General features: G+C 36.8%; 1 protein-coding gene across 3 annotated transcripts in view; it reads right to left on the bottom strand.

Annotated features, from left to right (window-relative positions):
• The window catches only part of ATP6V1A (ATPase H+ transporting V1 subunit A), a 66020-nt gene extending 48683 nt beyond the window's left edge, over positions 1-17337 (bottom strand). For 2 of the 3 annotated variants that reach the window (XM_043594206.1, XM_043594207.1), the window contains exon 1: positions 16586-17162. The gene's annotated coding sequence lies outside the window, so the exon portion shown is untranslated. Of the gene's footprint in view, positions 1-16585 lie in introns of all 3 variants that reach the window. The other variant, XM_043594205.1, reaches the window with a different exon arrangement.
• Positions 17338-17369: the final 32 nt, after the last annotated feature.

The following is a 17369-nucleotide window of genomic DNA, read 5'->3' as shown; positions in this document are numbered from 1 at the left end:
ATGTGGGGCTCGAACCCACAAACCATGAGATCATGACCTGAGCAGAAATCAACAGCCAGATGCCCAACCGACTGAGCTGCCCAGGCACTCCTATTACCTCTCTTTTTAAAACCACGGGTGTCTATTTTCCATTAGTAACTGAGTCTATGTTAGAATTACAAAGGTTAATATTCTTGCAAAAGAAAAGAGATGAAAAAAAGATGACTGATCATTCAAAAGTTAAAGAGTAAGTAGTAGAACAACCAAGAATTGACTGCTCCTAAAATATCCATCTCTTAAAAAATTAATTTTTAAAGAACAGTGCATAATGCCGTATTTTATTAACACCTAGCTTCATAACACAAACCTAACTGGTTATAACAGCAGGAAAAAAAAAGTAAATATTAATGAACTGCAAAGTAAATGGGCAGATCTCAGAGGAAAATAAGCATCTTCGAAGCAAGTAAGAATATTAACAAAAACAGACTCAATTTTGCTACTGTTAAAAGCAGGGAATAGTAGTAGAAACTTGCTGGTTAATAGACTCATAAATTTGGAACAATGAAGCTATCTAACCAGTACCTGAGTGAGAAATTCCACCTTATTTTTCTTATTTCTTAAGCTGGAGGTACAAAGCTCTAGTGAGGCTAATATTAACATCCCATTTGACTTTTTGTGATTTTTTAGAACATTTTCTTAATTTTAGGTTAAGAAGAAATGAGTCCAAGAAGAAAGTCCCTTAATTTATATCCTAACTTACCTAAGATGTAAACAGCCAAGAAGAGAGCCAAATGATATAAACAGTAAAGAAAAAAAAGCCTTTAATACTTATACTTTTCTTTAAAATTTATTTTCAAAAGCAGTATGCTTGCAATTTTTAAAGTATCCAAGGGAAAGTCTCATCACTTAAATATTACTGACTTATCTCCTCATAAACAATTTTTGATAAAAATTGTAATCAATACTGTAATACATTTTCATATACTGTTATTCACAAGTATCATCTTAAACTGTATAATATTTTATTAAATGGATACCATAGCTTACCTAATAATTCTCCCTATTGGGTACCTAGATGGCTTCCCATTTTTTGCTATTTTTATTTTTTACACTTTGCTAGTACACTTTTATTGATTTTAAGTTATTGATTAGAGGAAGCCAAGGTAAGGCAACCAACTAAAAGTCCATAAGGATACTCTTTATGGTGATGTCACCTAAGAGCAATTCTCACACACATACACTCCTACCTAGAAGTAATACCGTATTCCATCTAAGATACCATCAATTGTAACATACTCTTTTATTACACTGCAGAAACTGCAGGACAGACATTAATTTCAGTTGCTAAAATGTGGGGGGGAGAAAGTATTTCCTAGAAACAATCATATATGGTATTAGAACTAAATACAGTGTAATAATATTTAGATAGGTCAGACTTGCCAACCCTCACTAGAATAAAGACTAAAAAACAGAAAAACAGATTTCTAAACCGATAAAATGATAGTCTTTGAATTGCTACATATTTCAAGAGACCTTCATACTGTCTTGATGACTCAATTTATGCACAATTAAATTTTTTTAATCCTTATTTATTTTGAGAGAGAGACAGAGTGTGAGCAGGGGAAGCGCAGAGAGAGAGGGAGACACAGAATCCGAAGCAGGCTCTAGGCTCTGAGCTGTCAACACAGAGCATGACGCAGGGCAAGATCATGACCTGAGCCAATGTTGGACGCTTAACCAACTGAGCCACCCAGGTGCCCCAATACATGCACAATTAAAAATTATTACTAATATTTTAGATCAGTGCAGATTTAAAGCAACAAAATATCAAATTATTACAAGGCTACACTCCAAGAATAAATAAAAAGTAGATAAAGAATGAGATGGTGAATTGATTAACAGTCATAAGGATGACCTATAACCAGGGTGCCTGGGCAGCTCAGTTGGTTGAACATTCGACTCTTGATTTCGGCTCAAGTCATGATCCCAGGGTTGTGGGACTGAGCCCTGCCTTGGGCTCCATGCTGAGTGTGGAGCTTGCTTGGGATTCTCTCTCTCTCTCTGTCTCTGCCCCTTCCCCATGCACATGCTCTCTCTCTCTCTCAAATTAAAAAAGAAAAAAAAAGAATGACCTACAACCATCAAACAAAGGCCACTTTGGGTTCATTATTTTCTAAAAAATATGGGAAGCAATTTGGCAACTGCAACAAGGTCCTTAAAAATGTTCAAACCCTTTGATTATAAACTGAACTTCTGGGAATACATTTGACACATGGTAAGTATTTATTTCCATATGTATTTAATGCTGCGAAAGTGAAAATCTGGAACTATCTTTAAAATCTAACAACAAAAATGAAACATTAGTTTATCTGAAATCCTACAGTCTTCCCCCAACCCCTAATGTATTTAATCATAATAATTAAATTTCTTGTGCTAAACAGTCTGCATGTCCAAGTTCACAGTATCAAGGACTGTCCTTAGCAAATTCTCTTCCAAGAGGATCCTTAACCTTCATGGTCTCTGAGCATTTTGGATAGGTTGTCTCACACAAACTGCAGATGAAGTGACTTTACCAATTAAAAGAAAATGTCAGCAGTCATGCAAGAGAATTGTCCCCTTCAAAAGTAGTCAACCTAGGAAGTTTGCAACCACTTTAAAAAAAACTACTGCTCAAAATACTTAGAAAATTCTCTTGACAACTGCCTACAATTACCATATCACTCTTCTAAATGTTAATTAATGAGACATTTTCTGGATTGCTTTGCCAAGAAAACATATCACCAACAGCCAAACTGGCCAACTAAAAACAATACATGTATTTAAGAACGATGTACATACAAGAGTCAGCACCAACAGTGTTGCAGTGAAAATGCTATTACATTTGTGTCATAAAATGATGTTTATGTATTCAGATGGATCCATCTTGTCATTTATTTCATGGATTTGAATAGAAGGGATAGAAGGTTCACAAACTGTGCAAGGGCACATTAACCCAGTGTTTATAAAAAGCATCACCATAAACAGGTTCACCTTCAACTCAGGAATTCACAAAATCTCTATAATGAAAATATGACCCAGAGGATAAAGTGTGCACAGAAGTGGAGAAGAATGCTGCCTAGTATAGGTGGAAAACATTTTCAACATGGATTTAAAGATATGACTTTAGTCAGAAGTTCACAGACATTTCCAATTCAGAGGGTAAGAAATCTGCATTTCTAGTGGCTTGCCTAGTATTCCATGATTAATAACAACCAGTTATTTAACTAAATTGTCTGTGGGAAGAGAAGGATTTAATTACAGATAGAGATTTTCAAAAGCATAGTTTGCTAAGGAATTAACTTCCTGGTATGTGCTCACAGCCTTCAATATCGCTCCTTTGTCACACTTGCTACCAGTATAATTAAAAATCTGTGAACAGAGCTGTTCAATATCTGTCTCCACTGCCAGTCTGTAAATACCAGGGAAACAGGGACCACACCTGCTTTGTTCGTTGAGTACCCCTAACTGCAAAGTAAAGCATCCTGACACATAGTAGGTAATTACTAAACATTGCTCAGTGATAATACTGGCAAAAGGTGTATGGGAAATAGGCAAGCTCATTCACTGAGTGAAAACTGATATAACTCCTTTGAAGTGCACTAAATACACATACTGGCATAATGCCCAATGGCCAAGATCTAAAAAAACAGTATTTAGCTGAGGCCAAAGCTGAAACAAGATATCATCATCAAAGAATGACCTTCTAATATAAAAACTTATGCTATAAGTTAAAAATGTTATGCTGTTAGCAGTTATTTTACTTAATATTATGAATGCTAGAACACCAAATCATTCTACAAAGAACAAATAAAATCTCCACTGTTCTGTCTGGTACTATTAAAATTCTATAAACATTTATCAGCTCAAAAAGGCTATATAACACAGACGTAAATGGACAACTGACTTTTGACAAAAATACAAAGGCAAATCAGTGGAGAAAGTATAGTTTTTTAATAAGTGGTAGTAGATTAAGTCTCTATGCAAATGCAAAAAACAGGTACTTCAAGGGACACCTGGGTGGCCCAGTCAGTTAAGCGTCTGACTCGATTTCTGCTCAGGTCACGATCTCACTGTTCGTGGGTTCGAGCCCCACATCAGGCTCTTTGCTGACTGTGGGGTCTGCTCGGGATTCTCTGTCACCTTCTCTTTCTGCCCCTCCCCACTCACTATCTCAAAAATAAAATAAACATTAAAAAAATGTACTTCAAGCCATACCTTGTACCTTATTAAAAAAATAAGCTAAAAACGGATGGTAGACCTAAATGTAAAACCTTGCTTTGTGTTCTTGGACTAGGTAGATTCATTACATACAATACTGAAAACACAATCCATTAGAGAACAAATTGATAAACTGTAATTCATGGACATTAAAAACTTTTTTGTTCTTCATAACATTGTTAGAACAAAAAGCCAAGTTCCATATTGCGCGAAAATATTTGGAAAGCATAAATGTAATAAAGGACCTATCTAGAATATATCTTAAAACTCCCCAAAACTGGACTTAAAGAGCACAATTAAAAGATGGGCAAAGGGTTTGAACATATACTTCATCAAACAAAATATATGGATGGTAAATAACTACATGAAAGATGCCTAACATCATTAGAAAGACAAATTAAAACGACAACAAAATGGCACTCTATACATAATAGAATGGCTGAAATTAAAAAGACTTACCATAGGAAATGTTGGTAAAGACACAGAACTAGAACTATCATATACTGCTGTAATGTAAAATGATACAACCATTCTGGGAAAAAATTTGGCAGTTTCTTAAAAAGTTAAACATACGCACACACGTGATCCAGTCATTCTACTCGGTATTTACCCATAAGAAATGAAAGCTTATGGGGGCAACTGGCTGGCTCAGTTGGTAGAACATGTGATTCTGATCTTGGGGTTGTTAAGTTTGAGCCCCATCTTGGGTGTAGAAATTACTTAAAAAAAATACAATCTTAAAAAAAAAATACTTAAAGGGGCACCTGGATGTCTCAGTTGGTTAAGTGTCCAACCCTCGATTTCGGCTCAGGTCATGATCTCACAGTTTGTGGGTTTGAGCTCTGCGTAGGGCTCTGCTGACAGTGTGGAGCCTGCTTGGGATTCTGTCTCTCCCTCTCTCTGCACTTCCCCCACTCACTCGCACGTTCTCTCTCTCTCTTTCTCTCAAAATTTTAAGTGTCTTTGCATCACATTAAAGAATTTGGGTCAGTCAGCCTGCTTTTTGAATTAATAATAATTTTTTCCCTTTCTTGAAACAAATGAAATACAGAACATTGAGCAGACGTATATTGTGTTTAAAACAATTCATGGGGGTGCTTGGGTGGCTCAGTTGGTTAAGCATCCAGCTTTGGCTCAGGTCATGATCTCATCGTTCATGGGTTTGAGCCCCACATTGGGCTCTGTGCTGACAGCTTAGAGGCTGGAGCCTGCTTTGGATTCTCTCTCTGCCTTTCCCCCACTCATGCTCTGTCTCTCTTGCTCTAAAATAAATAAACATTAAGAAAATTTTTAAAAAATCTGCGGATGATGTAACTGCTGACTAAAGCCCCCCACTGCCTAATTCTGCAAAACCTAAGACTAGGACTTGCAGATTACTGAAAACCCATTTTTCACAAGAAAATATATAATTATTTGTACATTTAACTATCACACTCTCAATGGTCTTAATAATTGGCAATCTGATTCCCTATTTAACTATTTGAAAGCACTTCCATAATTATTAACAATCATAGCATTTTACTTTTAATAATGTACATTGATGATTGCAGCATTTTGCTCTTTCAATGATATGCATTCAAACTACAATTTATAGCATTTCAATGTATAAATCACATAAACAGCATTTCAATTTATATCCAGAATAATTACCATTATTTGAAAGTAACAGGAAGTCCAAAGGTCATATCTTGTTCCAATACTGACATTGTTACATTGATTACACATGATAGGTTACCTATGCTATCACAAGACGGTAGATCACTCATAATTCAGGGATGCTAAATATAAAGGCCTTTAGCTATTCAGCTTCCCAAAGACTCAAGCTAAATGATTTGGCAGATTTCAGCACAATACCGAAGACAAATGTGAACTTCTGTGCATTGCTAAATTGGAGAGTAATTTGGCCATACACACCAAAACTTGAAATGTACATATCCTTTGACCCAGCTCTTCCATTTCTAGAAATTATGTGTACAAAGTATTCTATTAACAAAATATTATAGCACTGTTTCTTACAACAAAAGATTGGAAATGTCCACTAAAATAGAGACTACATAACTTGCGGTAGGATAAGAGGCTATAATACTCAGTAGTATCAAGATAGAATCTCTGGAAAGAGACTCCCTGGGTTAAAATCCTGAGTCCTATTACTTACGAGCTGTGTGACACTGTTGGGCATTTAACTACCCCATCCCTAATTTGCTTCATTTGTTAAATGGGGGAAATGTAACAACCATCACATAAGGTTGTTGTGAGGTTTCTATGAATTAATATAACTCAAATGTTAAGTGCCTGGATCAGTAATAAGCTCTCAATAAATGTTACAGATGATGATGACGACACATTAGTACAATTTAAAAGAATGATGCAGGTTTACCTGAATGAATGTGGAAAGATCCCCAAGATACCCCTGTTAAGTAAAAAACATAAGGTCCAGAATAATATGTATTCGTGAACAAATACATGTGAGAAAAGAATAAGGACTAGGAGAAAAGGAGAAAACACACATATATATAAATACATAATTTTTACTCATTTGTATGTGTACTATCCATTCAACTTGATTAAAAATATTGTTGGATGATTCAGTGAGTGCCAAAACAATTAAGCCAAGTAATAAAACTACACTGTATATACTTAACTGAGCAAAGAGTACAGTAACTAAATAATAATGACAAATATTTATATAAATCTTACTATGTGCCAACAGGCCTAATCACTTTTCTTATATTACTTTGATCTTCACAACACTTAATGAAGTAAATACTCTTATTTTCTTTATTTTAAAGCTGAGAAAAATGCAGAAAGATAAAAGTAACTTTCCCAAAGTCACACTGTTTGGAAGCAGCAGAGCCAGGATGTGACCCAGTCTGTCTTCAGTACTTAGGTCCTTAACTTCCTTGCTATATTGCCTCTCAATACTACTTGAAAATTACTTTTTATTTACATATATCCCAATTCTTTTCAAAAAGAATTTGTACAGTTTGCAATAAAGAACATATATACAATCAAGTTAATAATATTGGTAACAAAAAGAGGAAAACAAAAAGTATCAACCTAAGAAACAAATACAGATGCTTTATACATGCAAGGAATCCAACTCTAAAGCAGCTGCCATGTTCTATCACAGCCTGAATGATTTAAGTTCAGCCTCTTAAAAGGACTGAAATAAAGTATTAAATAATTGTAAATACTTTTAATTTTGCCTCTTTAAAGACATTCTTATTTGAGGGGCGCCTGGCTGGCTCAGTGGGTAGAGCATGTGACTCTTGATCTCAGGGTCATGAGTTCAAGCCCCACAAGGACAGTGAAGCTTACTTTAAAAAAAAAAAAAGAAGGGGCGCCTGGGTGGCGCAGTTGGTTAAGCGTCCGACTTCAGCCAGGTCACGATCTCGTGGTCCGTGAGTTCGAGCCCCGCGTCGGGCTCTGGGCTGATGGCTCAGAGCCTGGAGCCTGTTTCTGATTCTGTGTCTCCCTCTCTCTCTGCCCCTCCCCCGTTCATGCTCTGTCTCTCTCTGTCCCAAAAATAAATAAACATTGAAAAAAAAAAATAATAAAAAAAAAAAAAGTAAAAAAAAAAGAAAAAGAAAAGAAAAAAGACATTCTTATTTGAAGCTTTCCTAAGGAGAATTACTCTTGTACCTAGGGTTTTGTTTTGTTTTGTTTTGATTAACTAAAACAAAATGTTTATTTGCAACCCGATCTGCTAATGCCTATGGTTTTCCTACACATTTTTAATGACAATTTCTTACTGGATACCCAATGGTTATCACATATACAAAATTAAGGAGAATTTATGGTGTTATCAGGATAAATAACACACTTTCATCTCAGACATCACACTAATTAAGGCAAAAAATATTTCAGACATTTGCCATTTCTGGTCAAGTGGTATTCCCCCCTTATTGATTCCTTCTTTGACCTATCAGAACTTTTATTTTTTAAAATGTTAATAGTTTTGGGGTGCCTGGGTGGCTCAGTAAGTTAACTGTCCGACTTCAGCTCAGGTCGTGATCTCGTGGTTCACGAGTTTGAGCCCCACATTGGGCTCGGTGCTGACAGCTCAGAGCCTGAAGCCTGCTTCAGATTCTGTGTCTCCCTCTCTCTCTCTGCTCCTCCCCAGCTTTTGCTCTGTCTCTGTCTCAAAAATAAATAAAAACATTTAAAAAATAAAACGTTAATAGTTTTTTTTCTAATAACAAACACTACATATTTGTTGTAAAAATAAAAAGACATAATATAGGAAACTGTAAGGAAAAAAGTAAAAATCACCTGAAATGCCCATCCAACCACTCTGAGATGGCTGCTAAACATTCTGGTGACTATCCGTTCCTGCAATTCATCTTGTAGACACACAAACAGGTAGTTTTACATACATATGTTATTGTGGATACCCTTTTTTCTTTCCTTCTTTTTTCTTTTGCTTATTTCCTCCCTCCAATGTTAACAACTGTACAAGCATATACAAAACTCAAAGTGTTTTTCAACTGTTCTATAAAAATGGGATCTCATTATATACATTTCTCTAACTTTGCCTTTGTTACTTAAGATACATGATGGAGATCCTTTCAACTCATCAGTATTTAACTCCCATTTTTTAATAACTGCAAAAATATTCCATGATATGCCTGTGCCATGATTTATACAACTAATACCCTATTGACAGGCATTCCCTTTGTTCCCAGGCTTTTGCTACTACAAAACATTGCTGCAATCAACACTCACCTAAATGCATGCTTGGTTACTGGTATTTCTTTTTATTCTTTTTTTTATTTTTGAGAGAGAGGGAGGACCAAGGATTGGAAGTGGACTCTGCACTGACAGCAGTGGGCCTGATGAGGGGCTTGAATTCATAAGCCATTAGATCATGACCTGAGCTGAAGTTGGATGTTCAACCAAGTGAGCCACCCAGGCACCCCTGGTGTTTTTCTTTTGTTTGTTTTTTTTTTTTTTTTAGTTTTTTTTTTAATGTTTATTTATTTTTGAGAGAGAGAGAGACAGAGAGACAGAGAGAGCACGAGCAGGGTGAGGGGCAGTGAGAGGGAGACATGGAATCCGAAGTAGGCTCCAGGCTCTGAGCTGTCAGCACAGAGCCCGATGCGGGGGGCTCGAACCCACAAGCCATGAGATCATTACCTCAGCTGAAGTCGGATGCTCAACAGACTGAGCCACCCACGCACACCTGGTGTTTTTATTTCTAAGGAAAAGATTCCATGGAGTGGTAATGTTCAATGGAAGAACATATATTTTCAATATTAACAGATATTGCCCTAATTATTTACTAAAAAAAACTTGTAACAATTCACATCTCCACTAGCATCTTACGAGAAAATCCTTTACCGCAGAACCCTACGAGCAGTAGGTTTACCACCTAATTTTTGCTAGTCATAAAATAATATTTCATTGTTAGCATATCAATTACTAGTGAAGTTATACATTTTCTTTTAAGTATGCTCAATGTTTGGATTTCTCTTCTATGAAGTTCTGGTCATATGCTTACCCGTTTCTATTGTGTGGACTTTTACTTAACATGCAATAGGTCTTATAAGTGTTAACTCTATCTGTTACACTCTGTATTTGTTATTTCAAACATTTTTTTTTTCAATTCACCTTTTGTCCTTTATCTTTGCCACTTAAAACTACCACATCTAGACTATATGTATAAAGAAAATTCAATAGATTAATATTTTAAATATTTTATTGTTTACATTTAAGCTTTTAATCCCTCCAAAATTGTTTTGTGTGGGTATGCTGCAAAGCAGCAGCTCAATTTTATTTTCTTCTAGACAGACAAGTTATATCAGTTATATTTATTATATATGCACCATTTTCTCCCAGTGGGTTGAAATATCACTTTGTCAGATATTAAATTGCTTTATATGCTAGGATTTTCTTCTGCTTTTAAAATTTTGCTCTGCTTATATAAGCCTAAAAATATGTCTGGACCCATAAAATTAAATAACTTATTCAGTTATCTGGATAAGTTGAAACATTTTCATTTAAGATATTCAGAGAATTAAGAAGAAATCATTATTTAAATGTCTTAATTCTCTATATCAAATTAAAAAGGAAATGCTAGTGCCCAAAGCAATAACTATTCATTGTAGAAATTCAAGTATACAAAAGGTAAAGTAATAAATTCTAAATCTTTCTTTAATCTCCTAATCCAGAGATAATCACTTATTTTGATGCATTTTCTTCCAACTTTTCCAATAGGTATATACAATTAATACTACATAGTTCTTTTTTAATCATGCTGTTTCTTGAATTTTATGAATATTTTCCAATTAGTCTTCTCTATTTTACTTAAAAAAAATTTTTTTTTAACGTTTATTTATTTTTGAGACAGAGACAGAGCATGAACAGGGGAGGGGCAGAGAGAGAGGGAGACACAGAATCCGAAACAGGCTCCAGGCTCTGAGCTGTCAGCACAGAGCCCAACGCGGGGCTCGAACTCACGGACGATGAGATCATGACCTGAGCCGAAGTCGGACGCTCAACCGGCCACCCAGGCGCCCCTCTATTTTACTTTAAAAAAACACTCCATTGGGGTGCCTGGGTGGCTTAGTCAGGTTGAGTGCCTGACTCTTGATTTTGGCTCAGGTCAAGATCCCAGGGTTGTGGGTGCTCAAGCCGCACACAGGCTCTGTGCTGAGTGTGGAAACTGCTTGGGATTCTCTCTCTCTTTCTCTCTCTCACTCTCTCCCCTCCCCCTGCTCTCTCTTTCAAATAAAAAAGATAAAATAAAAAAATAATAAAATAACACTCCTATTTAAAAAATTTAACTAAGAAATAACTAAAACAAAACATAAAGTCTGGTTGCTTTTCAGCGTTCAGACATATCTGGAGCTCTTCTGCATCATACCATTTGTTTTCAATAAAATATGCTTACTTAATATTCAGAAAAGAAAGAAAACATGACATGTTGTAGGTATAATTTTTAAAAAGGTTTATCACCAGAACAATAGCTTTTTTAAGTTTATTTGTTTATTTATTTATTTTGAGAGAGACAGTGCAAGTGAAGGAGGGGCGGGGTGGGGGGTGGGGATGGGGGACAGAGAATCCCAAGCAGGTTCTGCACTGTCAGCATGGAGCCTGACATGGGGCTTGAACCCATGACCTGAGCCGAAATCAGGAGCCAAGATACTTAAGTGAGCTACCCAAATGCCCCAAAAGAACAATAGTTTTTATAGATAACATTGAGATTCAAAACTGAAAATTTTACTGTTAGAAGCTAGTTATATTGATACCAATAAAAACCAACAAAAATCACAGATTAAATCTGAAAATACCTATGAATACCAATTTTTAAAAATAGTCTAATGACAGTTGTGAAACTTATTAACTACAGATAACTACAAATATAAAAAGGAGTTTCAAATAAATTAATCATTAATTTCACTCACAGTAGTTAATTTTTAAAATGGCTTTGATAGTTTCAAGTAAAAAGAAGAATCTATACTGTGAAAATATACATTCATTCCATCTACCTTTATAAATACAAACTCACAAAAAATATATATGTATTTATTTACACTATATATAATATGTATGCACTACATACATAAAAGAATACACTTATACAAACCAGAGTCACTTCCATTTCACAAGAGGAAAAAACAGAACTGTAAAACTTTAAAAGTTTCTACAAAAAGAAATTAAATGGAAAACACTGACAATTTATTTCACCAAATACAGAAGTTGACATTAAAGAAAACTCAATAGTCTCTTAATAAAATCTTTCCTTAGAACAAATGAGTAATAATTTTTCAGGATTAAGGTGAAACATAAACTCATGATAACTATACTTCAATTATTATTTAATTTACTGATATTTTTTTCCAATACAAAGCCACTAATCTTTGTGAATCATCAATGTAGAAGGGAGAATATTTTACTTCAGTTCATGTCTCCATTATATTCTCTATATACCTGTCTACTTCATCTGAGCATAAAAATAAGATATAAAAACATGTAAAGTAAAAGGCAAAATTTTTAAACATAAACATAATCTCAAAGTCCCTGCTCTATAGCTCTGTACAAAAAAAAATTTTTTTTTTGAGAGAAAGAGAGAGAGAGCAAGAATGCAAGCTGGGGAGGGGGGCAGAGGAAGAGAAAGAGGGAATCTTAAGCAGGCTCCATGCTCAGCGCACAGCCCGATAAGGGGTTGGATCCCACAACTCCAGGATCATGACCCAAGCAGAAATCGAGTCGGATGCTCAACCAACTGAGCCATGCAGGCACCCCATTAGCCCCATACAATTTTAACATATTTCTATAACACACTGTAGGACTAAAAATTTAGAAACAGAAGAACTACTTCCTTAAATTGATTCCAATGTTAATAAACATAAGCTTTGGAAAATCTCTAAAGATATTAAGTCACTGCAGTTGCCAAAATAATGGGACTTATGTTGATATTTCTCAGCTTCTATTGATAAATCTGTTTTTAGAATCTTTGCTGTAAGTACATTTTTCTTGGTCCTCTATTTTTTGGTAATAGCATCATTTCAAATTCTACTTGTTTCTCCACCCCCAAACCTGTTCCTGAATTTATAGGATGTCTTAAGTCTCCTTTAAAAATTCAATATATAAAACCAAGCCAGACATGAGTAAAGTTAACAAAAATTTACAAAGTATGTACTAGGCTTTCCGCATTCATGATCTAATTTAATGGCACTTATGAGATAAATATAAGAAAATTTAAGTTTAAGGGTTCCTGGGTGGCTCAGTCGGTTAAGCGTCTGACTCTTGATTTCAGTTCAGATCATGATCTCAGTTTGTGGGTTCGAGCTCCTCAGCGGGCTCTGTGCTGGCAGTGTGGAGCTTGCTTGGGATTCTGTCTCCCTCTACCTCCCTCTCTCAGAGTAAATAAATAAACTTAAAAAGAATATACATCTATAGAACACTTTAGCTTAAATTAAGTAAATTGTCCAAGGTCACACAGCCTAAAGTAGTGGTAGGGCCAGAACATGCACCCAGGTCTATATGATTCTCTATATGAGAAACCTATTCTCATAAAGCCTATATTATATTGCTTTACATTTAAATACCACTTAGTTTTTAAAATACTTTCACATAGATTATCTAGGATTTATGTCACTTGAACTCACAATACCTGTGAGAGGAAAATTCCTAAGTATCAAATTCTAAGCCCCCACTCCCAACTTTATTTAAAAAAAAGTGGTAGGGCTGAATGATGATCTGATTTTTTTTTTTTTTAAACGTTTATTTATTTTTGAGACAGAGAGAGACAGAGCATGAACAGGGGAGGGGCAGAGAGAGAGGGAGACACAGAATCTGAAACAGGCTCCAGGCTCTGAGCTGTCAGCACAGAGCCCGACGCGGGGCTCGAACTCACAGACCGTGAGATCATGACCTGAGCCGAAGTCGGACGCTTAACCGACCAAACCACCCAGGCGCCCCGATGATCTTCTGATTTTAACTCTAGTGCTATAACACTTGTAGCCTAACAGAAAGCCATATTTTTAAGTACAACTCACTGTTCTTCCCTTCCCTTTCATACTTGGATGATAACCATACTTATTAGTAACCATATGCTGTGAAAATAAGTTGGTCAGTGCATTAATAAAACCTATCTGGTTTATCTCCATTCCTCTGACCATGATTTAGATGGTTATTATTACCAATTTATATTTGAAAACTAATACCTAGTGCACAACCTTAGAAGGAGCTATGATTTGCAACAGGTTTAAAAATAGTTTAATCTTCCCATTCAATTGTCAATAAACAATCTACTAAGGACCCATTGGGTACTTCAGCATCCTGGTTCTGAAGACACAACTGTAGAGACACTATCCTTGAACTCCTAGGAGCTTTATGGTTTACTAAAGAAAAGCCCAGACAACAGTAATTAAATACAATGTGCTAAAAGTGAAAACAGAATAGAAAATATTGTGTAATAGTCTATAGGACCAAATGTCTAGTTCTGCCAATAGGGGGAGAAAACACATTCTTGGTGGCGGTGATAACCTATAAAGGCAGTGAAATATAAGAAAGACTTCAGAGTAGGCACACAAGCAGGGTCAGGGACCTTAACACAGAAACTCTCGTGGGTCATTTACTGTTGGACTACAGCACAATTCCCTAATGAATGTTAAGGCTTCTCCATGTAATACTCATAAACTGATAAAGCTAGTTTCAGAAATGCCTTCCTAGCTTCAAATCACTTGTTTGTTTCTGTGTGAATTATGCATAATGTTAAAGCTCTTTGTCACATTCAACTTGAGGAGCAATTTAGTCACCAATTCCTGCTTCCAATTTCATTAGTGGTCTAAGCTACTGCTTTCATAGTTCCCTAAAATTGGGGAAATTGTGCGGTAAAATTGCAGACTCATTCACAACCTCTTTCATATTGACATTTTCTCCTCTAGTACTCAATGCTCTTTAGCTGGTTTTCTCTTTCCTACTTTGGTCTCACCCAGACAGGACTGGTTTGGACTTCTAGGGCTCTTAAAAAAATGTGTCCTATTTGATGGAATGTCACCTGGCCAATGAAGCAACACTGCTTATGTTTTTCTCTCCTCTAGAGATCAGGGAACTTCACTCTGGAGCAAATTAATGGATGGAACTATATTTATATTTGTAGCAGGCATGGCTACATAAACACACCAATAGATTAGGAAAACAGCACCAAATGCTGAAACTGTAAATCAGAATAGTGGTCTTCTTTATTACTTAGGGAAAGCAAAAAACATTTTTAAAGTTAAGTTTTCCAGCAAGAAGCATCCATAGATCAGTTTTTCGATTTTGAAATTACTATAAAAATATTTTGTTAAATTAATATTATGCTAGAATTTTTAACCTTTTGTTCACTTTAACAAAATCAGTTTATTGTAGAGAATTTGGATGATATAAAAAACCAAAACCAGTCACATCTACTACTCAAAAACATTCCATCTTTCTCACTTTTCAGCTTTTTAATGGATTCTTCCATTACACTGACTAGAAAATTACAAGGTTTAATAGAGAATATGACTTTTCAGATTTTAAAAAAGTGTAAATTAAATTTTAAAAATCAAATCTGTCATTTTTGTAAGGCCTTTCAATTTAAAAGAACCAGAAGATTTCCTGAGTTTGAGGTGTAAATAAAAGAGTTTAACCCCAAACTGAAAAACACTCTTCCCTAAATCACACTGTTTGGGGTCAAAACACTGGTTACTACATTACATATGAAATGGGATTACATTGGGTTGGGCAAAAACCTAAGCAAAATAGTTTCTGTATTTTCACAAAACACTATTCATCAAAATCTGAAGAAGTCCCTTGGAATTATACAATAGGGAAAGCTAAGAAGGAATACAAGTGCTACTTAATATAAATTTACTACTGGTCAAGGAATTGATTGGGGGTGGTGATTAAGTAGGATTTTAGGGAGAAATGGCAAAAAAAAAAAAGAATGTCAAAGGTTGAAAATATGAAGTAAACAATATCTCGACTTAACCTCCCTACCTTTAAGTTTCAGGTCAAATACATTTGGTTTAATTATATTTCCAACCCATCAGTTTCTTAAGAATTACTTCCCGTTCGGGGAAACCTAGTCACTTTCCCATACGCTAGTCTGGGTCTCCTGTAGAGCAAGAAGCCGCAACACCATCATCTTTCAACACCTCGCCATTCAATTGAGACTGTCGCGTTACCAACACCTCCTGTTTTGAAGGTAGTATATCTTTATTCTTTCAACTGTTTTCTCCCTTCCTGCACCATAACATCAGAAAAGAGAAAGGTAAAAGGCCCTTCCAGGCCCAACCAAAGTACGCGAACATCTACAAAACGCCTCTCGCAGGGATGTCAGATAAAAAACTCAGAATGACTGAGAAAGCACATTCGGAAGAAAGCTTTACAGTGACTCCGCAGTGAGGGCCACATCAGTGACATTCTCTCCCAAGCCTGTCTCATCGGATACGCCTCTGCCTCCAGGGTTTTTCCTACCTCCCCGGCTCCCCAGCCAGCGGCTGAAGATACAGAGTAGGGCCTCTGCCAAAGAATGGGCTTTCGGAAACAGGACCTGAAGACTACTGCAGACCCTGAGAAATGGCTGAACCAAAACCACTTACAGTAAGCCCCTGACTCCAAGTAGGGAACCATAATGGCCGCACTCATCCCCAACCGCAGGAAAGGTGGACATCTCACTCCTAGGTTGCGGGGGCGACCACAGTAGGGGAAGCGAGGGTCAGGAGAACTGGAGAAAAGAGCTCCCAGTCAGTGCAGGATGACAGCGGGGAGGAAGCCCTGGACAACTGAGGCCTCCGTTCACACTTTCCCTTCTCTTCCTCTTCCCACCCCTTGTCCTATCCCCACCAGTCACCGATTACCGGTCGCCGCTCACCTGCCCGGGCGCGAGGTGCAGAAGCAGTACCGATCACGAAGCAGAGGCTCTGTCACTGCGGGAGGGGAAATCTTCAGCTGCAGAGAGGGGCGGGCCTAGACAGTCACGTGACCTCGAGCTCCGCCCCGCCGTCCCAGGCGGGCGTGATGCATTTTGGGGGTTTATATTTTTGCGGATCGTTGGAACATTAATGTTCTTGCGATTAGAGAAAAAAACACACAAAAAATCACAAAGACTACGTCGTAAACTGTAATGTAGCAGGCGTGCGTGAAACAGGTTAAAGTGCATTGCTAAGGAAGTGACGTTTATGCTACGATCTAGGGACCGGAAATAGCGATAGCGTTGTCCCACAGTGGCTGGCCGGTGAAATCCCAGGTTTAATCCCAGGCGATCACATGACCTCAAAATTTGGCTCGTGCTGGACGGAGGCCAAATTATCCGGCCGATTGTTAATTACGCTAGTCCTAAAAACATCTCATTAGTTTGAATCTACCCCAGATTTCTTTACATTTAGAAGAACAATCTTTATAAAATCTTATTAGGAGACAGTGTTTGAAGGTCATTCTAGAGACTACCCACTGGAAGAACGGGGTCGAGAAAGGTAGATCTGGTTAAAGTGAGAGAAGAGAGGGAGGGGTGGAAAAATCCGGATTTTACCGCCAGGGCCTACCGGGCAAGCCCCACAAGTAGTGTCGTAAGGGATGGGAGGAGAAAGATGACGCCAGAAGCCACAGCCCAGTAGGAAAATGGAGGTCGTGAAGTAGAGGGGGAAGGGTGCACGGAG

This window comes from Prionailurus bengalensis, chromosome C2, assembly GCF_016509475.1.
Source record: "Prionailurus bengalensis isolate Pbe53 chromosome C2, Fcat_Pben_1.1_paternal_pri, whole genome shotgun sequence".
Taxonomy (NCBI): Eukaryota; Metazoa; Chordata; class Mammalia; order Carnivora; family Felidae; genus Prionailurus; species Prionailurus bengalensis.
This window is presented reverse-complemented; position numbering and strand designations above follow the sequence as displayed.